General features: G+C 40.7%; 1 long non-coding RNA gene across 2 annotated transcripts; it reads right to left on the bottom strand.

Moving 5' to 3' along the window:
* Window positions 1–1,457: 1,457 nt before the first annotated feature.
* On the bottom strand, window positions 1,458–9,993 carry LOC130184121 (uncharacterized). Of its 2 annotated transcripts, none has more exons than XR_008829934.1 (4): window positions 9,620–9,993; window positions 9,116–9,180; window positions 2,532–2,618; window positions 1,458–2,407 (listed from the first exon to the last, which is right to left on the bottom strand). It is a non-coding gene; the product is annotated as an uncharacterized LOC130184121 (long non-coding RNA). The 2 variants fall into 2 exon arrangements; XR_008829933.1 differs by having other exon boundaries at window positions 1,458–2,047.
* Between the last annotated feature and the right edge of the window lie 339 nt (window positions 9,994–10,332).

Genomic DNA, 10,332 nt, shown 5'->3' with positions numbered 1-10,332 from the left:
TTGTGTGGTGAGATAAAAACAGACAAAGACAACAGTCAACTGTTCACATATGAAACTTTTCAGTAAGACAAAATGCCTTGGAGAAAAAACAGGATAAACTGCAAATGTGTGGCATTTGTAATGTTTTAGATGAACTGGACCAAAATGCAGACCACCATAGCAAAATTCTTGATTTATTAAGTAATGCCAACACAAAAGACTTGCTGAACTGGTAAAACAGAAATCCAAACTGGGGAGATGAGCCAAACAAAGTCCATGAATAAAAGTCTAAACACAGAAAAATCCAGAATGGTAACACGAGGAGTAACTGAACAAAAAGCACTAAGGAACACTGGGGAAACCAAACTGGCACGGAAGGAAATTCGAGGCAGACCTCAACAGAACTACACAAGCGCGGAAAAGATGAACTGCCAAAGACAAGTGGGGGCAGGTAACAAGACACAGGTGTAACACATTAGGGTGGGGCAGACAATCACACTGGAGGGACAACACAAGACAAAGACAGGAAGTAAAACAAAAGTGGACACACAAGGAAAGGTACTTCAAAATAAAACAGGAAGTCAACCAAACAAAGTCCAAAAGAATGAGTCCCTTTAAGGCAGACCATGACATATAGGTTCAGTTATTGTCTTTTGCTGATGTTGTGTTAAATACTGTTGTGTCCACCCACAAAGAAGCACATGAAAGATAATGAAAACCAGCGTGACATGAGGAGCCTCAATCCAGCTGAAAAACACAAGCATCTACATTTTTTGGTGACATTTTTAAGATCTGAGTTTAATTTTCATCCACAGCTGCACAGAACATATGGCCTCAACACTTCTCGACCCTGCGTTCCCTCGTTCTCTTTCCCTCTTCAGTCCGAGAGCCCAACAGTCCAGATGGTTGAAGCTCGTACAGCTTCGTCTCTGACTCCATCCATCCATCCCTCCATCCATCTCCCTGTCTGACTGATGTCACCGGCTGCAGCTTTGGACAAATGGGTCCACAGAGACTCTGGGAGTCTGGAAATAAATCTCCCACAGCTGCTTTACAGAGCTGAGCTTCAGGATTAACTCACTAGTACATTTATTAATACTTGTACATCCAACTCGGTCCTTACTGTCACACTGGAGCAAACACTAAAAGACACCACTGACAACCTAAAGGTAGAATAATACCAAAAATGTATTATACTTGTTTGAAAGGGCGGGTTGGTCAAAACTTAGTCAAGTCGACACAGAACTGAAGCAGAACTGGGACCAGAACAGCAGTGTTTGGGTAGAAAAGCAGCTATGTGTTTATTTCTGCAGCAGAATCTCAATGAGATCTCCGGGGTGTGATTGAAAGCTTTGAAAAAACCTAAGTAAGTGAACTTTGAGTTCCCACCTTCATGCTCAAACAACTAGTCCTGTATAAACGGAGAAATGAGACAAAAAGACATTTTATATTTTAAAAGGAAAATCAGTAATAGATTAAGTTGATAAAGACATGATGATGAAGCAGATTATACAGTAGCATCATTTCCATTTGTCAACACACTTAGCACCGTCTTAGTAATTTAATATGTCAGTTTTCTGGTGACAAACCTTAATTACCACACCTGCTGTTGTCAGTGTTCCCAATGATTGGCTCGTCACTCTGTTTCACACTGACGTGGTGATGGTGAGTAATGAGTGAGATGAAGAAAGGTTTGGTTCTGCTCCAAAGAAAAATGCATGTTTGTTGAAATTTCATGTTGACTTTGTTTTAATTGTTTGTGTTTCAGACTGATAATGATCAACAAATAAAACTCACTACAGACCGTAAAATGTTGTAGACTCAGCAGATACACTTACAAATATATTCACCAACCTACTACATCATGTTCCAGTTTGTTCTGTTTATTGTAGCAAATGTAATTGGAAAATATGTGCCCCAAACAAAAAAGCATGACCAAAATAACTGTACTAAGAAGTTCTTAACATGTTGTCAATGATCACAACCTGTTCAATATCAGCATTTCATCAGTCGATCAGGTCTGATCAAACACAGCCAATTAAGCCGATTAAGATACTTCCTGCTGGGGCTGATGGTCGGCAGGTCAATGTAAAAGAAAGAGAAACATAATGTTGATATACAGAGAATAATTCATCAAGATGCACATAAGAGCCATTGACATCGTCATGGAAACATGTTAAAGTTTAACGTGTATCTGTCAGCTGGTTTTGGTGCGGCTGTGTCAGGTTGTTCATCAGTGTGAGTGGAACATGTGATCAGTGTGTGGAGAACGTCAGCTGTTCACAGAGCTAATTAACCACCTCCAACATGGCCGCCCGAGGGTGCATCACACCACCTGAAGTCCCTCTTCATCCCTCTCTCCATCATCTCTGCCTCCACTCATCTTCCTCTGGCTGCAATCCATCCATCCATCCATCCATCCATCCATCTATCCATCCATTCATCCATCCATCCATCCATCCATCCATCCATATTCATCTGTGTGTCTGTAATTAATGCTAACAGGACGTGCTAACTGCTCATGAAGTTGTGCCAAATCCATCCATCTTTACCTTCTTCCTGCTCGGTTTTATGTCTTCCTCATCCATATGGCTGGGTCACACTCTCTCTTTCTTCCATCCCTCCATCCATCCCTCCGTCTGCAGAGAGGTTGGGTTTGTTAATAGCCCATATGGCCTCATCATATGCTGCCAGTGAATTCTAATGACAGGAGATTGGCAGTCGTTCCCTGGCTGTCTGGCTGTTTGACTGCGACACAATGCCAACCTGCCTTTAATAAAAGCCAGACCTGCTGAATGTCATCAGAAACACACACTGGAGATACACTGGTGTTCGTCATAATCATAATAAACTTACACTGGACTAAAGAATTAAAAGTGAGAAAGTGGAAATATCAAAAAATACTTTAAACATCTACAAATAAATTCTTGAATCTAAAATGAATGGTTATGGTCATGCATTGGATATTGGGCTACTACTTTGAAGGGGTTTGCCAACAACATGAATCTATAATATGAAGGCTGTAAATTGTATAAAGGGTGTTGCATCACCATTTAATATTCATCAGTCAAAATAACAAAAGGATGACCATGATAATCTTTCACCAGTCAAGTCAAATCAATACCAAAGATAAAATTCTTTACAAAAAAAATCAAGATTGTACAATTTAGCTGGCTACAGTGTCAGAGCCTTGGTGCTGATTTGCCCCAGTGGACATTCCTGGTACTGTAGCAACAACAAAAAAATCTGCTGCTGTAAAGTCTTTCCCCACAGACGTCATGATAAAAGAGACATCTTGAAAGCTGTTGACGAACACTTCGCCAGTTATCACTCTTTGTATTTCTAATCCATGGAGAGTTTGGATTTGTAAAACATCCATCCATCTATCCATGGCAGCATTTTAAGCAAGGTATTCCAGACGTCCCTTCTACCCAGCAACATTTCCCAGCTCTTCTTGGGGAATCTCGAGGTGTTCCCAGGCCAGATGGGATATGTAATCCCTCCAGCAAGCTCTGGGTCTACATGGGTGTCTCCTACCAGTTAGACGTGCCGAGAATATCTCAGAAGGAAGGCGCCCAAGAGGCATGCTGATCAGATGCCCGAGCCACCTAAACTGAGTCCTTTTCGAGGTGAAGGAGCAGCAGCTCTACCCCACACTGCCTCTGGATGTCTGAGCTCCTCATCAAATCAGGGCCAACGTTAAATTTATTCAGGTGAGTGGGTCACATCTTTGTTTCCACCATCCAGTAGACTACACCAGCTGGGAGAGTTTCTACTGACAGTTAGGCCACCAAAATGAAGCCAGTAACCACAGGGTGAGACGGCTATGTTCACTGAGAACTGAGCTTTTGAAAAAGTGTTCACCAAAGCGATAACTTTCAGCTGGCAGAGCGTTTTGTGTGAGCCCAACGTGCAGACCCCTGACTCGCCCCCTCCTCACAGGTGTGTCTGAATATATAACATTACCCACTGTGTTCATTCAGTAGCAGCTTATAGTTCATTTGTCAGTTGTTAATTTTGTTGTTGTACACAAAAAGTTGTAAAGTTGTACACCACTTTAAATGAAATAAAATCCAGTCAGATTTCACTTCATGTAGGTCAAACATGTAGCTCATCTTGTTCTGAGACCTTCAGTATCGCCTCTGATTTTGTTTTTAAGTTGCTTCACTAATTCTCTCTTTTTGTCTACACTTGAGCTTCACCTCTGCCCCCAGTTTCTTCAAAGAACTTGTCCTTTTTGTCCATTATTTAAACACTATACAGACACACACAGGACACTTCTGCAGTATGTGATCTTCCAGAGGGCGTAGAGAAGCGGCACATGTTGATGTTTAATTTGGAGATCTTGTTATAAAATTCACAGCTTTGACAGGGGGTCCATCCCTGGGCAGATTTACAGCATAATCTTAAATCACCTCACATTTATTCCAGAAATAAATTCTGTTATTTCACATTTCTCTCTCTGTGTTAGAGAGAAAATACAAATGTGAAGCAGCTGTCAGAGTCAGTTGTTGGAGAGTGAGTGAAGATGTGTGAGATGTAACAGGGTTTAAACTCTGTTAGTGTAGTTAGCACAGCTCCAGACCTCTTCCCCTCCGTGGACTTCACGGCCTCAAGCGTCTGACTGGAGCTCTCTGCCTGTTGGAGGGTGTCTGTATGTATTTATGAGCCGGCAGCTGTTTGACTTCACTCATGTTGAATTCAGCAGTTCCACTCTGCTCTCTCCTGTGTTTGCTTTACACCATGCATGCATTTTTCCTTATTTTATAAACATGTGAACATTTAGTATGATGTTTGGATTCTGGCTGATGTTTGACGTGACTGCTGTACAGTATCATTCCACTGTGGACACAAAGGTCAACGCCCTGAGATCTACTCTTTATTTAGGCATGTCCCTGCAGGATCCAGAGAAACCGACTGTTGATGGGGAAACATCAGATCTTCTAACAGCTAATTTAGTTTTTAGTCAGAGTAAAGTCTCTTTAAAGGAGCTCTCCACTTATCCTTCATGTCAAAGTCAATTTACTGTGTCTGCGGAGGAAAACACTGATGATATCTTATAGTGATGACCCCTCAGCTCAGGATGAGCAACTACAGATATGTAACAAACAGGGGGTGTTTACCAGGCAGAGAGGCTATAATGAAAATACTGTCGATTCCATTATGGGAAATCCAGTGTTCTTTTATTTTACCAACACTAAAAGTCAGGATTTATCTTGAAAGTTTCTTTCATTGTGTGCACAACATAATAACTTGTAACACAGCCTGTACAGTCTTTGTAAAAAAACAAGTGGATGAAAAGAAATGAAATTCACAGTGAATGCAGCTATAAGGTCAGATAGTTTAGTTAGCTTAACTTAGCTAGCACATTAACTTGGTTCAGCCTATCTTATTAACTTAGTTCATTTAGCTTTCTCATTTAGTCAGTTTAGTTTAGCTTAATTTAGCTACCTTGTTCATTTGTTTAGCATAATTTAAGTACCTCATAGCCGGTTTTGTCAAATTAGATTTCATTAATTAACTTATTTATACCGGTTGCTGTGTAGCGCAACATTGTTGATTCCTCGTCATTTTCATGATATATTTATACATGTTTTACATATTTATATGCTGCATGCGTCATGAAAATGACGAGGAATCAACAATGTTGCGCTACACAGCATCCGGTATAAATGGGTTAAATGTGGTGCACATTTGTGTGTGTAATTTATTTCCACGGCCCAAGTCTGGCCCATATACTTCCACATCTGGGCAGATTCTGGCTGTTATTTTCCAGTGTTGACTGACAGCTGAAAGATTTTCTGTGTGCGCGCCAGAATTGGTCCAGATGTGGAAGAAGGTATACTGGGCCAGAAGAAAACAAGCATGTGGCCCAAGTATGAGCTGCATTTAACACGTCCAACCTTAATACTCAACAGTTTATTGTCCATGTTTCCACAGAAGCTAAAGTTTTGTAATATCACAAAGAATAATGATGATCAACACAGTAATGCTGTGTAATTCATAACTTCAATAGCTAGTTTTATTGAGCTTAATGTTTAACATTATTTAAATGTAACTCCAGCACTGAATCCGGTCTCTTCTGACCCCTGAACCTTTACGTTTATGTCCAACTCACAAAGTATGAAATTTCTCCTTTTCCTTCCTTTTCTCTGAGTCTCAGTCTGTGTTTTATTTAGTTCAGTCGACTTTAACCAGGGTTAATTAAAGTGGTGATAAATGCGGTGTCTCCTCTCCCATTGCTCTGTGATGCTGTAGATCTACAAGGTCACTTGATCAATACCATGAATCAGCAATTACTGAGTCACTTGCTGAGATTTCACCTCCAGTCTTCCAGTCCTGAACTAACAACAGCTTCGTACTGAAGTTAAACAAACCTTTATGCTGGGACTTAAATGTGTCATGTTTGAGCTGTGGATGATTCCCACATGAGACTTAAAATACTGTGAGTTTTTATGTTTCAGGCTGTTACACTATATCTCTCACAGATCCCTGATGGCACCAGTTCGAACTGCAGCTCTTAGTGTTGGGAGAGAGATACTCACTTCCTCCATTATTTATGATCCACTGTGTTTTTTTTTTTTTTATTTCAAAATGAGTTCCCAGCAGGCTGATGAATCCCTGAAAATGCAGCTCACCCTCCTTTTATCCCTCCAAACCCCAACTCAGAGCATAAGTGAGCACGGAGAGACTTCATCACGTTTACTGTCGTCTATTGTTCTTCACAAATTTATCACTGTGTAGGAGACGGGCAGTCAGGAGCTGTTAACTAATGTGTAAATTACCATCTGAGTTGTTCTCTGTGGGGAATCAGGAGCCTTCAGCTGCAGTTACACCACTGTTCATCAAATTTACAGAAAGAAAACACCCTCCGGTTTTAATGTTTTAGTAGAAGGTCACAAACACCTGGAGGAAAACTGACGACCACTGAGGGATATTTAGACTGAGTCATGTTCTCATTAGTTTACGTTGACTTTTATATCTCCATGTACAGCGTCACATCAAGCCATTCTTGGTCCTGAGCAGAATTTTGTCTGGAGCCAAAAGGGCAACTTAATATGAAAGCCACTTTTTTGAGTTAGCAAATTACATATGATCGTGATCCCATTTCATACTGTTCATTGCTACATAGGTTTTTATGCCTCTTTGGCCGGCGACAGCCAGGACTCGGGTTATCCGTCCGTCCATCCCATTCTTCTGAACACAACATCTCAAAAACAACTCAAGGGAATGTCTTCAAACACAAAGATTCATTTCGACTCAAGAATAAACTGATTATATTTTGGTGGTCAAAGGTCAAGGTCACTGTGACCTTACAAAACATGGTTTGGCCATAACTCACTAATGCAAACAGTACCTACTGTTACTCAAATGTCTATAAAGATAAAATGAAGTGATGGCATTTTGTATCCAAAAGGTAAAAGGTCAACTTCACTGTGACATCACAATATTCTCCAAAAACACTTGTGGCCATTATTCAACGATGTAACTCAGGCCCAAAACATCTGTAAATAAAAATCTGTGACAAACCACTGACTCTACCATCACAAGAGAAAAACTATATTTCTAGTTCACAGTGTGGATCAGTGTTATAGTCTCTGGGTTCAGATGCAGTATTTTAATTTGTGATGGGGATGTTGTTTTCAAGCTAAAAACGGGGTGCTAAGTTGTAGTAATATTTTACTATTGGTGTTTTGGTTTATTCAGTATTTATACATCATTCGCATTGTTTTCTTCATGCAGCAAAGCAGCTGTGTGTATTTCCAGGGAGTAGAGGGGTAATTAGGAGAGCTGTGCTCCTCTTGTAATGACATGATCAAAATCACAATGATGCAAAAAATCCTGCAAATGAATTCTAGCCATAAAGCAATGATGGTGTAATATTACCACAGATATTTAAGATATAGTTACCGGAGCATAAATGGTGCAGTAAAATCTCTGACTACTGACTAATTAATTTTGTCTCCCTGTATAAAAAGTTATATCACGCAGTCATGATGGATTTAATGAACTCTGGCCTAATTCTGACTGATTCTCCCCCATTCAGCAAGGCAGATATTACATTAATCTATATTCTAATACCAGGATGTAAACAGAGGATGGTACAGGAAGCTGTGGTGTGTGAGAGAGAGACAGAGAGAGAGAGAGAGAGAAAGATAGAGAGAGGTTAGGTCTTAGTCCAGGCCTGAGAACTGGAACAAACCAAACCAACAACACCCATGTTGCATGTTGCTTTGAACACCGTCCTGAGGCTTACGGCTCCAGACTCACTACACAGGATGTGGAATACAAGATGCCGTCCTACAGCCAGAGAAGTGGAGTCAATGTCACTGAGTGGACTCTTATTATTGTTACTATTATTATTCCAAACTAACCTTTAAGAAATACTTCCTTGGATCTTGATTCATGTCCACACATCAAACACACAGTCATCGCATCAATGACAGTTTTTGAGCAGCAGTTACTCTGCAGCATCATCAAGTCTGGGATCGAAAGGTGAAGTGGATCTGACTATAAGTGACTATGATGCAAACTGGTATCAAACTGGTATCAGTATGGTGATCAGCTCAAATCAGATGCTGATGTTCAGCCACTGCTGCTAATTAGGCCCATTAATGAATCCTCCACACTGCCAATGAACAGAATTTAATCAGCCACCAACTTGGATTCATCAGCAGTGAGAAGGAGTTGAGGAAGGAAAGAGGGAGATAACTAAAAGAAAGAAAGAGAAATAAATAATATTAAAGAGAGGAGTGAAAGATGTAAAAATGAGAGGGAAGGAAGGTGGGAGGAGGAAAAGAAGACAGCAGGAATGTGGATGGGATGAAATGGAAGGAAAGATAACAGAAGGAAAAGAGGAGGACAAGAAAATCAGGAGATGAGACAACAATAAAAGGATGAAAACAGAGGGGATGGGTGAAAAAAGTGAAAGAGAGATGAGGGAAAAGAAAGAGGAAGACAGATATGGAGACAAACAGGGAGAGAAGGACAAGAAGAGGAAATAGAAAAGGGAGGCAGAAAAGAAAAGAAAGACTTGAAACAACAGGAGGGTGGAAGAATGGAAAAAATAAAATGCGGGGAGAAAAAAGAAAAGGAGGATGGAGAGAGGGAGGGTAGGAGGTAGTGATGCTGTTACCTGAGAGACCGTTACCACGGCAGCAAATCTTTGACCTCCAATCATCCTCCTCAGATGGTTTCCATCTGTTGTCATTACAGAGGGGGGGGGGGGGGGGGGGGGGATGTTTCATGAGATCATTACTGTGCTTAAAATCACAAGTTATTTAATAGTAGCAAAATGCTAATGCTAAGCTATCACATAGATACATTCATTTAAAAAGTGGAGTTACACAGAGCTTGGAGCAGAGACTTTCATCACCATCAGTAAATCAATGAACCAATTGCATTGTATAAGGATGATGCATTTAAATGTACAAAGGAAGCAAAAAATAAAAACATACTGATTCTGATTAATTTCTTCTTTTTCTCTTTAAATGATAAATCATTTACTCAGAAAACTAATTTTTAAAAAGCTCCTAAATATGACTTCATGTGTCACCTTCCATCTCTCACACTTCATTAGTCTTTCTTTCATTCACAGCTCTCCTTCATTTAAAGATTAATTGAAGTCCAATTCACAGACCAGCAGGTGACTCTCTGATTGGCCAGACTCCTGCCAACACATTAGATGCCGGCCACACCGATCTCATGCTGCTGCTCTGCAGGTTGGACTCATTTCAATCATCAGTGTCCGGAGCAGTAGATCCTGTGTGGGCGTCGCCACCTGCATCAGCTTAAAACAGATTTCCTCTGTTGTTGCTGTGTTTCCTTTTCAGAACCGTCAGATCGGCCTCAGACTGACGTGGTTCTGAAGTCTGTTCTCAGCTCAAAGTCTGAGACACACTCTCCACCAAAATATCACCACCTCACTTGGTGCAGCCTCATTTGAATGGAGCTCCCACCTGTTTGTTCCTCTCCTCCCACCTGTGCAGCAGGAAGGAGAACGAGCTGGGCTGCCGCAAATAGAGCAATCAGTAGGTGGCTGCTTCCACAGCCTTGCAGTCTTCCTCTGTGGTTTACATATGTTCTCTGAAAGCACGGCTCATTTTCACAAATAGAAAAACTCAAAACTCCACAGATCTCATGCAAAAGCAAACACTGCATTAAAAACCATGTTGTGTCTCCTCAAAATAAAAATATGTCTTCAAATCACACACACACCATTAAATGAATAAGAACCGACAGAACCCTCAGAAGGGTCACAAAAGATCAGTTTGCCTTTTGAATATTCAGTGTTACACTACATGCTGCACATACAGAAGCCTGTTGTAAACTGTGTGTTCATACTCAGAGAAA

Source organism: Seriola aureovittata, chromosome 16 (assembly GCF_021018895.1).
Source record: "Seriola aureovittata isolate HTS-2021-v1 ecotype China chromosome 16, ASM2101889v1, whole genome shotgun sequence".
Classification (NCBI taxonomy): domain Eukaryota; kingdom Metazoa; phylum Chordata; class Actinopteri; order Carangiformes; family Carangidae; genus Seriola; species Seriola aureovittata.
The sequence above is the reverse complement of the archived record's forward strand: the minus strand, read 5'-3'. Positions and strand labels throughout refer to the sequence as shown.